Source organism: Crinia signifera, chromosome 11, assembly GCF_055691185.1.
Source record: "Crinia signifera chromosome 11, ASM5569118v1, whole genome shotgun sequence".
Lineage (NCBI taxonomy): Eukaryota > Metazoa > Chordata > Amphibia > Anura > Myobatrachidae > Crinia > Crinia signifera.
In genome coordinates this window covers 100239663-100254279 of record NC_139227.1, presented here as the reverse complement: position 1 = coordinate 100254279, position 14617 = coordinate 100239663, and positions in this window count along the sequence as shown.

The following is a 14617-nucleotide window of genomic DNA, read 5'->3' as shown; positions in this document are numbered from 1 at the left end:
TCAAACTTAAGCCAAAACTTGTTACGCAGACACAAAAACTGGTGCCAAGGAAGAAATTACCGAGAGGACTTTACATCCCGAACATTTTACCTCAGATTTTCTCCTCAGAATGTCTTACAAGTTTTTTTGTTCTGTTTTACATTTCTGTGCTACAATTAGTTCTGTTTAAAATCAATTGTGCATATGTAACAGCGTCAGAGTTTGCCGGTGTTGCAGTCATGGTCAAACTCTCATCTCACAATGATTGCCGCTTTAAAAATAAAATTCAGATTTTACCGTCATCTCACACACGCATGAAACACAGACGCTATTACATATGCCCCTATGTCTTATTTAAGTAGTAAATGATGAGTCGCTCCTAATCCTCCAGCTGCTGGTATAGCGCATGGAAATAGTAAACATATAGTATTGAGCGTATCTACAACTTTACATAACTGGACTGTAAATGTAGGAGAGACCAAAAAATTCAGTAACAGGTGGCACATATGTCAGATGACTTTCCCCTCCTAAAAACCTGCTTGAAATGCATCAAATGAAAAAAAAAAAAAAAAAATGTTTATTGTATAAATGCCTGAAAGAAAAAAAAAAGTTTATTTATATTTTTACTTGATGCTATTGTTCAGTTGTTAAATATAAAATAATGCTGCCTCATTGTGTGAATCCGTAATATTATAATAGAAGTACGATGCTGGGTACAATTAATAATAATTTAATAATTCACAAAATGCATTTATGTTCCTGAGGACGTTATGTACTAAGAGGAAAATGTGGTAAAACCCCTGTTTTACCGCATTTTCAAATGAACTAATACCTGGCCGCAATGTCATTGCAGGGCAGGGTGGTGGAGATACCCTATAGAAGCCTATGAGCTTCTATCGCCGCCCGCCGCAGACTCCTACCCCCTCCCTGTCCTCCGTGAAACTCCTCCTCCCCCTAGCATATGTCACAGCCGGATGGCCTTCCGGCAGCAGGGGGGAGGAGGAGGCGCCGGGGACAGCCGCGCAATGCCGTGATGTGACTGAGACCCCCTGCACACCACATCACAGGCCTCCGTCACCGCACTGCGATGCTAGCCACATATGTTAATATATTAATACATCCCGCCCTAAGTGTTTTTAGGTTAGCAGCTCATGATTTATTTAAAAGTACCCAAATTGGAACCGTGAATGAGAAGTCACTTTTGACATTTTGACTGCAGTTTAAGAGAAGGCAGCCATTTTATGGACAGGACAGATATTTGTGATCAGGTTGCCGGATTCACCAGGAACCAGCGATATCTAGAGAATAAAATCTTCCCTTTGTCACCTCAGATAACTGGGCTATGGAACCGATGAGCTGCGGCCCCAGAAAATGTTGTTTCAGCCCTCAAGATGGCCTCTTGGTGCTACAAAATGGCTTCCTCACAAAAGTGCCTTGGTAACTCAATAGTAACAAGCCCTGCCATTTGTTATGGATACTGAAAGAGGTTGGAATTGTCTTATTTAAAGTTATTTAGTAAAAGCGTATTTATTATTTGTATTTATGAAACTAAAGTATTGCACATAATTGCTGGCGCAATGAAAAAAAAAGATATATAAGTATATTTTAACAGAACTAAAGTCCTTAAGAGCAGGGTAACAAAAGAATTTTACAAAACGTACATCTATATTTGGATGTTTGTGTCTTTATAAGTTTGTATTTTTTGAATAAATAATTTTTCCATTATTGCTGAATTTGTGGCATGTTTTCTGTCCTGTGATTTAAGGGGAGGGTCATCAAAAACATACCCATCGAGCTTGCCCAATTTAATGGGGGGGGGGGTGCTGTATTCGCTGGTTGGACATGTAACAGTGCCCAAATACCAGTACCAGGTAATTGGCGGGTACGATGTCTGCTGAGGGAGTGACTCCAGTATACTATGCGTCTTCCGGCACTTTCTATGTGCATGTTAGTGTTGCAGAATCTGATGGGAGTGCATGCTATAGCTCCTATTTCTATTATGTTGTCTATTTACTAAGCCTTGCATGGAGATAAAGTACCAACCAACAGCAGCTCCTAACTGCCATGTCTAAAACTAATAACACTTTCACACAACTATAAATATCTCTGCTTATTGCACATGAACAAGCAGCATCCTGGGCTATTTTTGCAGTGTAGATGCACCCAGTTGAAATTACCTGGGTCAAGCAACAACTGGGTGACTGACAGGGTTCAACACTGATTCAACCCAGCTTGTGTGCAGTGTAAACTGGTAACCCGGGTCGATGTGACCCATTCACAGCAATAAAACCACAGGCACAGGGAGATGATCTAATTTCCAAGCACTGGCTCAGGACCCGCCTCTAGTGACGTCACCTGCCTGGCATCACTGGCTCAGGACCCGCCTCCAGTGACATCACCCGCCTTGCATTATGCCAAGTAGGGATGCTAGTGTAAAGGCGTCACAAGCTGGGTCACACCCGTGTTGGAGCTGGGCACAAAAGCCTAGGAGAGAGATAAAAGTACCAGCCAACCAGCTCCTTAATGCCACGTTACAGGCTGGGCTTGAATAATGACAGTTGGGGGCTGATTGGCTGATCCTTTATCTTCCTCCTCGGCTTAGTAAATAGGCCCTTTTGTTTGGATCTATATTATATGTTTAGGTGTGTATTTTTTAAACAAGTAATGTCCCATTTTTAGGACAACATTACACCAGGCCAGATGCAATGTTGTGTTCCTTTCCGTGTGGTATCTCCCATCTATTACCACGCAAGGTGAGAGCAAAGTAACCAGTCACCGGCTAATAACCCGCAAACCCTACAGTGAGCCTGTCCACATAGGAGGCGCCAGGTGAGGTATTGGATTCCTGGGGGTATATTTACTAAAGCTCCTAGAAATGAAAAGAGGTGATGTTCCAAATAGCAACCAATAAGATTGTGTCTATCATTTTTTAGGATGCAATAGAGAAATGATAGACCTAATTTGATTGGTTTATATTGGCAACATCACCTATTGTCATTGCTGATGCTCAAATAGTTAAAGGCATCTGGATTTCGAGAAGGTTTCGAGGCAAAGACATTTTGGTTTGCCCATAGCAACATCTCATCTGAAATAGAACTCCCATCTTAGTAGTCGGATACCCCGGCGACGGGACAGCATCACGTCATCGTTACAGAATGGTCAGCTGCAAATCTTCTGTTCCCGCATACGCCGTGTTTTACCTACATCGGGCGTTGTTTTCAGGTTCATGCATAACCATAGTAAATTGTCCCCTTAGACAGAACATCTGAACCTCTTGGCCATGTGTACAGATTTTTAATGAACGTAGATGCAGCCATGGGATTGGCTGATAAGATATTTGTATTAGTGAGCACTAAAGTATACACAACTGTTAGCGTTAAGGATGTTCATAGATAAATATATTCTACTGCACTCTTCCCTGTCTTTTGTGCCCAATTCAGACCTGATCGCTGCTGTGCGTACTCGCAAATCTTATAATCGAACTGTGCATGCGCTCGGATCTTAACGCGTGTGTCAGGGACGTGCAGGCAGGGGAGGAAGAGCCTCCCCTGTCATAATGATGAAAATAATAAAAAGAAGATATTTATATATCTTCTTTTATTATTTTCATCATTTCTCCCTCTCCGGCTGCCTCCCACCTTCTTACACTGCTGCATGTGAGGGTGGGAGGCAGCGGGAGAGGTGCCTCCCGCTGTTAACATTAAAACTCCAGGCAGCGGGGGGCGGGTAGGGGTGGGCAGGGTGCAGCAATGGGCTGTAAAAGCCCATTGAAAATGAATGGGGAAGCGGCACTTATACTGGTGCCGCAATGACAGGGGCACCAGTATAAACGCACGCCCCCAGATGTGATTGGGCCAGCAGATCCAGTGCTGGATCCGCTGTCCAATCACATACATGCAGGGCCCTGGAGAGGATGCAGCAGCGCGGGCAGCGGGGAGTTCGGCGCCTGCAGGGAGAAAGCAGATGTCACTCACCCGTCTCACCGCCGAGAGGACTGGCCACCGCCGAGGACAGGTGAGTCCGCCGGGTGGTGGGAGGGGAGGGGGGGGTGCATGTACCGGCGGATGCTGCATATGTAGCACCGCCATGTCTGGGGGGGGGGGTGAGGTCAGTGCCTCCCCAGGCAATGACCTCACCACACGTCACTGGCGTGTGTGTGTGTGTGAGGTCAAACAGCGACAAAAAAAGCAATTTTTTTTCTCATCGCAATCCCCTCACAATTTTACTGACAGGAAGCCGGCATTTGGGGGGAGTGAGCCAGCCCTTTTCTGGGTGTGTCAGATAACACAGGTATTAAGGGAGGGTCTGTGACGCCAGCTCCGGACTCGATCGGCCTGATTCTGTCGCAGAGTTGTGGTAGTGTCAGAGTTACGCACAGACTGGGTAATCATTGGCTGGTGAGTGAGCTGCGCATGGATTTGCAGCTGGGCGATGTTCAGCGATACATTCACAAGTCATTGTCACACCTGCACAGGGCGGGATTGCACTCTGACTGGGTGGTGGCAGTGTACCTGCAGGGCTCTGCAAATCACACAGCAGCAGCCAAATCTGATTAAGGCCCTAGGCCTGCTTAGAAGTTTCCCTTCATTGTTGCTGTGTCATTTGTGCGTAGGTGACAGTGGATGGGTCCGTCACGTCGCACGTTTCCTGCTCTGTAGAGGGGATTGCACAACATCTATTACACTACCCAGTGTGGGGCTGTGATTGGCGGCCATTATCAGGAGAGAAAGGGGAATAGCTGGTGACTCATAACCCCTGAATCCTCAGACTGCACTTGCCAGGAACGCAGCATTGTTCTGTGGCAGCTGGGAAGAAACAACATTTATTATGTAATTACTGGAGGAACAACAACCAGGGCTGCCATCAGTGTTTGTGGGCCTGGGACTGACAAAATACATCATTTATATCTCCATAAAGGAGCTGCAGGCAACACTGGGCGCAGCACATTATTCATCCAGGCACCAGGTTATTCATTAAGTACCCAATTTGTTACATCACAGGGTGTGTGTGCTGGTGATGCCAACTGCAATCTGTGCCTCTCTAGGTATTTATCGGGCACAAGAATGAACGGGGATGTGGTAACTGCGCAGTGTATGAAAACCGCGCCTGTACGAATGTAAAGGTAACGTCAGACAGGACCAGCATAGGCTCCGCAGACTGTGGGGAAATTCAATTCTAGACTAATCCATTGGCCCGGTGACAATAGTGCCCATTGGGTGCACCATCAATTCATCAGCGCAGGCTGAGTGATACCAGGCCTGAGCTGGGCTCATGGGACAGAGATAGTAACTCTGCAGCAGCAGGACCTGATCAAGCAATAGGATGATAAGGCTTCAGCCGGGAGTGCTGGGTGCAGCGCTGGCACAATAGAAGCTACGGCTGTACCTACTACTGGTAGCCACGGCAGGGGGAGCCAGGTCATGGCAGATTCCATGCAGAGTTGCAGACAGTATGGAATCTGAAAAAATGGCCTCCCAAAAATGGCCGCTGCCTTCTCTGAGACAGGCCCTACTAGCGTCTATCAGAGAAAGGCCCAGCGATACCCAGAAGTGCTGATTGGCGGGACAGGCTCTGTGGCACTCTGTAAACTGTGATCTTCACAGCTTACAAAGTCAATCAGAATCAGGCCCTATATTTGTATGTCATCCTTGGGCCGGATGTAATGCTGTGAGAGTTTGGCAACCGTGACGGATTCCAGCCAAACTTGGAGATAATTTACAAAGCATGGTTTTGCCATGACTGCCCCTTAATAAAAAACACCTCAGAGTTTGCCCGGCATGTGGCTCTCCAGCTTGAACTACAAGTCCCAGGATGCCCTGCCACAGTTTTGCTGTTAGAGAATGCTAAAAACGATGTCAGGGCATGCTGGGACTTGTAGTTGCACAACAGCTGGAGAACCATAGGCTGGCCAGGCCTGACAGAGACAATTGGGGTGAATATGCATGATGGTGAAGTAAACACATACTCAGTCAGGATAGCATTTGTGTGCCTCAGGATGAGGCCTATATATTGTAGGACGAGCCTCACACTCCTGTCATTAGTCCTACAGTGCACTGCGCTTCTAAGCAGATATTATTATTATTATCTACTTTACCTTAAAAGTTACCACAAATTTCCGCAGCGCCGTGTATTTATACCTATGAGGTGTACCTGCAGCATATCGCACATGTATGGGAAATCATCCAATATTCCCACAATAAGGAACCTTACCAAGAACATAAAAACATATAACTACACTAAACACTTCTGCCTGTGGGGAGCAGCGTTACAGACACCACATCCCATTACCGCAGTGCAGCTGTGGCACCAGGATGCCAGGCAGCTCTGTTATTATCTCTGATTTTTATAGGCCGCAGCAGTGTTATAGATGCATGGATAGCAGCACAGGTGGATTTGCAATAAAGACCACTGGGAATATTCCTGGTGGGCCAATGGGTCTGCGTGGCCACCTGTGGTCAGGAGACGATGACAGACTGATGGCGTGAGTGTGTTAGGGGCTGTTAGGCTGGCGATGTGGGCTTGTAAGGGGCCACTTTTGGAAAATTTTCCAGGGCCACTTTAATTTCACAATCCGCCCATGGTTACCAGCAAGCAACAATTCTCCAGTACACCTGGTATGTATTTATACGCCAGCACAGTTATGCAGGCAGCTGGGACTAATACACAGACCACCCCTATAATACATAATTCCATATATGAACATATAGAACAGAATTGCAGAACCAGCTACGAACACCACAATGATAATCAGGTATAAGAAGCAACATGGGCTGGACAAATATTGTTGGGTGCAGATAATAAAATCATAAAATTTGAATCCACAATTACATTTAATATGTTCCTAAAATGTCATGTTCGTAATGTGTGTTTTCTCAATAAAAAACAGGCTTTCAAGATGCACCTTCTATTTCAGACAGAATGTGGATAGACAACGTGATACCCTGCGCGTTTCGTCCTTAGGACTTCATCAGGGGAGAGAGATACCGAACTAGGGTACCAACATAATGTTGTTACATGGCATCAGGTTCCCCATATTATGTATCCTGGCACAAGGACATAGATGTCCACTTTAAGGGAACATTCAGGATAGTTGTACAAAACTGCATATAGCAATACTTAAAATTCTCCTGGGAGAATTACAGATTTGAGTAATTTGGTTTACAAGGTGAAATCAGTATTTAGCCTTCACATGTGCCTTCCTCCAAGTCACATACAATATATATATATATATATATATATATATATATCTCATTTGGAGGAGATACATGTGAAACCATACTATGATGGTACCGTAGTTCAACATCTCTCTTGAACACACCCCTGATGAAGTCCTAAGAATGAAACGCGTCCCTTATCAAGTTCACAATCCATATTCCTTTTGAAACAAAAGGTTAATCTTGAAAAAAGCCTGTTTTTATTGTGGAAACCCATATTACGAGCATTCATTTTTAAAGAACGTGTTGAATGTAATTGTGGATTCACGTTTAATGATTGAAAACACTGAAAAAAACAACGTATTGATTTTATTGATTTTTCTCTATAGCCCAATTTCAGGGCAAATCAATGATGGAACATTGTACAATGGCAGGATGGCTGGCTAGCGGTTTACAAGCACTGTGAAGAATTTCTACCCAGCCCACAGAAATCACCGTCTATGTGGTCCGATATGTATCCTAGGCCCCCAATGAATGACTGCTGTGGCGAGTTTTTCAAATACAAAGTATTTATCTGAGTGTCTGTCTCTCCGCGATGGTCTTACTTACCGTCTGTCTCTCCGCGATGGTCTGACTTACCGTCTGTCTCTCAGTGATGGTCTGACACATTGTGCACCGAAAGTGCACAATGTGTACTCATTGCATAACAAAATTACTCATGGAAGCTGCTTATAAAGGGGAAAGACCAGATTATTACCTGGTAATATGTTTTCCTCTACTCCACCATGGCAGCCATCACAAATGGGTTCCTCCCCACTGGGTAGTGCTCCGGAAAGGGAAAAAAAGACACCTGCCCCTATAAGAAGGCACCTCCTCCTGGCCTCAGTGTCTTTGCATTCTCCAGCTTTAAAACAAAACACATTATTAATCCGCATAACACATGTTAACAGTCATGACATAATGGGACGGGAATATATGCTGCCATGGTGGAGTAGAGGAAAACATATTACCAGGTAATAATCTGGTCTTTCCTCTACCTCCCCCATGGCAGCCATCACAAATGGGTAATACCCTAGCAGTTGATATATGGGAGGGCATACTCACGAAACCAGAGTTACTTCACTCTAGACTTCAAATTAAATCATAAGGTACTGCTTCAGCCTCCTTCCTTATATCACCGCGCTAAGGACGCTTCTCCCGACCTTAGCATCTGATGACGACATCACATCCACACGATAGTGCCTCGTGAAGGTATGAATGGAAGACCACCCGGCTGCTTTGCACAATTCTAGTACTGATGCAGATCCTCTCTCTGCCCAGGAAGATGCAACCGCTCTTGTGGAATGGGCCTTCAGACCCACTGGAGGCTCTCTTTGCCTAATCTGATAGGCTCTGCAGATACAGGCCTTGATCCATCTAGCCAATGTGGCTTTCGATGCAGCTTGACCCTTGTTTACTCCTTCCGTTAGAACGAATAAATTCTTCGACTTACGGATAGTTTTTGTATTCTGTATGTAGATTTTCAGCGCTCTTACAACATCTAGTCTGTGTAATCGCTCTTCTTTCACATTTGACGGATTGGCACAAAAAGAAGGTAGGATTATATCCTGGTTGATGTGAAAGTCTGATACAACTTTAGGTAAGAATTCAGGGTTAGTTCGCAGCACTACCCTGTCCTCAAAAAAATTCAAAAAGGGCTCCTCCGCCCAGAGTGCCTGCAATTCTGACACCCTCCTTGCGGAGGTTATTGCCACTAAAAAACTGACTTTCCAGGAAAGTAACTTAAGTGTAGCCTCTTGTAGCGGCTCAAACGGGGCTTCCGTCAAAACTCCTAAAACTAAATTTAAGTCCCACGGTGCCACTGGCGACCTGAATCTTGGTTTGATCCTTTTCGCAGCCTGGATGAATCTGCGTATATATCTGTTCTCTGCCAGATCCCAATCTAACATTGCTCCCAATGCTGATATTTGTACCTTCAAAGTATTTACTGCTAAATCTAGTTGTAAACCTGCTTGAAGAAAACCAAGTACTGAGGCAACTTTACTCGGTATTTGCTGGTTTGAGCTACACCAGGACAAATATTTCTTCCACACTCGATAATATATTTTGGATGTCGATTGTTTTCTTGCTTTAAGCAAAGTGTTGATCACTGAATCACAAAAACCTTTAGATTTTAATGTAGCGGTTTCAGAAGCCAGGCCGTCAGTTTCCATGCTGGTGGCTGCGGTTGACGTACTTGGCCTTGGACTAGGAGATCGGGCCATTCGGGCAGGAACCATGGTCCGTCCACTGCCATTTGCATCACCGTGGCAAACCACGCCCTCCTTGGCCAATACGGAAGTATTGCTATCACTTCCGTCTCCTCTCTCTGTATCTTTCTCAGTAGGCGCGGAATAACTGGAATCGGCGGGAAGACATACGCTCTGAACATGTTCCACTCCGCTGTCAGGGCATCTACCTGCTCCGCTTGTGGATCTCTGAACCTTGAGAAGTACCTTGGGACTTTTTTGTTGCGACTTGTGGCCATGAGATCCACCTGTGGCCACCCCCATTTCTCTACGATCATGTTGAACAGGCTGTCGTTGAGCGCCCACTCGCCCGGTAGGCACTCCGTTCTGCTTAACGAGTCCGCAACCAGGTTGTCTTTCCCTGCCAGGAAGACTGCCGAGATGCTGTGCACGTGACACTCTGCCCATTCCAACAACTGGGATGTTATCTCCATGAGACGTCGACTTCTCGTCCCGCCTTGACGGTTTATGTATGAGACTACCGCCCGGTTGTCTGATCTTATGTTTAAGTCTCTGGCTATCAGCTGATCCTGGAACTCCTGACAGGCCATGACCACCGCCTTCATTTCCCTGAGATTGGAATGTGCGGCTTGCCACCTTGGAGACCACCGTCCTTGTGCAATGGACTGACCGCATGTCGCTCCCCAGCCTCCTTGGCTGGCGTCTGTTGTTACCGTGACCTGGTTGACTACTGCAAATGATTTTCCTGCTTCCAGTCGTTCCACGTCTGACCACCAGGCCAAATCTGACTTTGCGGCTTTTGTCAATATTATCTTTTGAGTGAGATCTTTGCTGTTCTTGTTCCACTGTGACAGGAAGCAACTTTGGAATTTTCTTGTGTGGAACCTTGCCCAAGGTACAGTTTCCAATGCGGCTGCCATCAATCCCAGTATTTCCATGCAGTCCTGGGATGACACGACTGATCTCCTCATCATTAATGTCACTTGGTGTACCAATTTCTCTCTCCTGGTCTCCGTGAGAGACACTCTCATCTTTTGAGTATCTATTGATACCCCCAAGTATGTAATCTTTTGAACTGGCACCAGTTGGCTCTTCTTTACGTTGACCAGCCATCCATGATGTTCCAGACATTTGAGCACTAGCTCTGTGTGCTCCTTTACCAGTTCTTCTGAGTCCGCCACGATTAAGATATCGTCGAGATAGGGCCAGAGTTTTATCCCCTGTTGTCTTAGCCTTGCTATGATCACAATCAACACTTTGGAGAAAGTTCGCGGGGAAGTCGACAGGCCGAAGGGAAGAGTCACAAATTGATAAGTGACCCCTTGCAGACGAAACCTGAGAAACTTGTGATGGTTTGCGTAGATGGGTATATGTAGATAGGCGTCTTTTAAGTCTATGGACGTCATGTAATCCCCGCGTTTTAAGTCTGGAATTATCGATCTTACTGACTCCATCTTGAACGTTCGACTTAACACAAACTTGTTCAAGCGCCTTAAGTCTAGGATGGTCCGAAAACCTCCTGACGCCTTTTTCACCACGAAGAAGCGAGAGAACCATCCCTGCCTCTCTTGCTTCTTCGGCACTGCTTCGACAACTCCTTGTCTTAGCATTTCTTCCAGACTTGAAAATAGCGCCTGTCTCTCCTCCATGTCGCTGGGTACTGGCGACTCCACAAAGAGACTTCCCGGAAGTCTCATAAATTCGATTCGATATCCGGACTGAATTATTTCCAGAACCCACCTGTCCGTGGTGGATTCTCGCCAAGCTTGGTAAAACTGTTTGAGCCTGGCGCCAACTCTTTGTATGACGGCGTCATTGTTGCTCCTTTCGGAAAGGAGCCTTCCCTTCTTTCCCTCTTTGGGAACGAAAGGACGCCCGAGACATCCAGCTTCCTCTCCTATAGGCCCTTCCCGGCCTATAAGCCCTGGAGTCTCTGTATTCCTGCTGCTGAAACCGATTAAATTTCGCTGGAACATTCTTTTTGACAGCTTTATCTTGGGGCAACCAGACTGATTTGCCCCCCGAGATTTTAGTAATTAGCTCATCAAGCTGTTTGCCAAACAGATACTCCCCTTGGAATGGCAGGGATAACAGTTTATTCTTTGACTGTACGTCAGCCGCCCAAGGTTTCAACCAAAGGGCCCGACGTGTTGCCGCTGCAGTGGCAGCTGCTCTAGCGGATAGGCGTATGGAGTCCATAGTTGCCTCACACATAAACTCAACAGCCAATTGTACATCTTGGACTGTTTTGATGAGTTCGGACCTTTTAATTCCGTCCAAAATGTCCGCCTCCAATTGCTGGCACCATCCCCGCATTACACGTGAGGTGACAGCCATAGCAGCCGCTGGCTTAAGGGATGCCCCTGCCGTAAGGTACTGCTTTTTTAGACCCAGCTCAAGTCTGCGCTCCATAGGGTCTTTGAAGATATTTACATCTTCCAAGGGAAGTGTAGTCTTCTTTGACAGCCTAGAGATAGCTGCGTCAACTTTTGGCGCCTCTTCCCATGTCGACACCTGATCCTTGTCGAATGGGTACATTTTCGTTACTCTGGTGGAAGCAGCCACCCTCTTATCCGGGTGCTTCCACTCCTCAGTAATAACAGCTCTCAAAGTCTGAGATAAGGGAAAACATTTCCCCTTCCTTTTCTTATCCTTGAACAAAAGTTCCTGTAAATTAAGGTCCTCTTGCTGATCCTCAATATTGAGGGCCCTATGGATAAGCTCTAACAGGTTATTGATCATATCAGGATTAAAGTCCTCCGACTTGTCCTGAGGCATGTCTTGATCCTCATCCGGATCCTGACCCAGCAACTGCGCACAAGTGATGTCCTCCACAGAGTCATCCGAGTCGTCACTTAAGACCACATGCTTCCTTTTTCCAGACATTTTACTCAGGTCTTCTTTTGTAACAAAAGTCCCTGCTAATGCTGTTTTCAGCATATCCACTAGGTTCGTCATTTGAGCCGTGGGTAGAGGCTGAGGGGCCTTACACTCCTCCCAGATGCCGCCCACATACTTTTCCGGTAAAGTTTTATCACATGAAAAACACTTAGGTGAGTGCGTCCTCTTGTGTTTGGCTTTACTCTCCTTCTCTTTGCTGGCCTCAGACCTGCAACAGCCAAATACCATGCCTAATTAGCCTTAATACAAAGCACCATCACCTGATCACCATAAGGAAAAAATTTCCCAAACCAAAACCAAAACCAAAGTACCAGTAACAAAAACCAAAATCAAAGTACCAATAACAAAAACCAAAACCAAAACAAAATCATCCCAAAAAAATCACCGTTTGTGGCTTACCCTGACTTTTTGGCTGCCTGCCGATTTTCCTCTTCCATATTAGCAGCGGTGCACACTGACACTAAATAGAAATGACAATTAAGTCCCCTGCATGATCAGAGACAAGCAGCAACCACCCAAAGTTTAATTGCTGCGCATACCTGCTTCAATAATTACAAACACCTGAATGCCACAATACACCTGGAAGACTCCTTCAGACAAATCCCTGCACAATAAGAACAATTTAATAAGCCAACGGATTACACAGTGTGGCATGGAACTCAAGGCTGGAACCATGCCACACATAACTTCTAACATCACAAGCCGAACAGTCAGATAAATAAAACAAGTACAGCTCACCACTTGTTCAGCGTCTCTCCCGAAAACAGGTCTCCCACTGTAGCGCTTACACCGCCATAGCCCACGCTGCTGCAGCAGTAGAAGGCACACGCCGCTACTTCCGCCCTTAAGAGGACGGAGAGCGCGTCACAAACCTGCGCCGCGCACCGCCGCTGACGTCCGCCTGCTTTCATCTTGGATTCACCCAGGCCAGGCGTGCTGCGGCAGCGCTATCCCGCGTCGCCATTGCACACACGCCTGTGGACGCCGCCGCCAGTAGCTGCCCCCGCAGGGGTCCGCATGCGGCCAGGGAGCTTTACAAGTCTCCATAAGGGCTCGGCCTGCCCTTCCCTCACTGCAGGACCGCCGGAGCTGCCGCAGGGGGACACATATAGTCGGATCCTTTTTCCTCTACAGCCCCCAGGGTAAGCCACCTCTCACACACTACCCGAAAGGGAAAAAAAGACACTGAGGCCAGGAGGAGGTGCCTTCTTATAGGGGCAGGTGTCTTTTTTTCCCTTTCCGGAGCACTACCCAGTGGGGAGGAACCCATTTGTGATGGCTGCCATGGGGGAGGTAGAGGAAATCATGATGCCCAAGGGGCATAAGAAGGGAGCATATTGGCCCCCAAAGGGCACGAGAAGAGGGTGTGATGACAAATAAGGGCTTGAGTGACCCCAAAAAAACCTTAATAAATAAATATTTTTATTGTAGTTGATTTGGTGTTATTTCCTCCTCCCCTAACTATACACCTAATTCAGACCTGATCGCAAAGTGACGCTGACAGTGGGTGTTCTGGGGCACAGGAACGCTGACAGTGGGTGTTCTGGGGCACAGGAACGCTGACAGTGGGTGTTCTGGGGCACAGGAACGCTGACAGTGGGTGTTTCCGGGGCGGAGGGGTGCTGACAGTGGGTGTTTCTGGGGCGCAGGGGTGCTGACAGTGGATGTTTCCGGGGCACAGGAACGCTGATAGTGGGTGTTCTGGGGTACAGGAACGCTGACAGTGGGTGTTCTGGGGCACAGGAACGCTGACAGTGGGTGTTCTGGGGCACAGGAACGCTGACAGTGGGTGTTTCCAGGGCAGAGGGGTGCTGACAGTGGGTGTTTTGGGACGCAGGGGCACTGACAGTGGGTGTTTCTGGGGCACAGGGGTTCTGACAGTGGGTGTTTCTGGGGCACAGGAACGCTGACAGTGGGTGTTCTGGGGTGCAGGAACGCTGACAGTGGGTGTTCTGGGGCGCAGGAATGCTGACAGTGGGTGTTCTGGGGCGCAGGGGTGCTGACAGTGGGTGTTCTGGGGCGCAGGAACGCTGACAGTGGGTGTTCTGGGGCGCAGGAACGCTGACAGTGGGTGTTTCCGGGGTGCTGGGGCGCTGACAGTGGGTGTTTCCGGGGTGCTGGGGCGCTGACAGTGGGTGTTTCTGGGGTGCAGGGGCGCTGACAGTGGGTGTTTTGGGGCGCAGGGGTGCTGACAGTGGTTGTTTTGGGGCACAGGGGCGCTGACAGTGGTTGTTCTGGGGCACAGGAACGCTGACAGTGGGTGTTCTGGGGCACAGGAACGCTGACAGTGGGTGTTCTGGGGCACAGGAACGCTGACAGTGGGTGTTCTGGGGC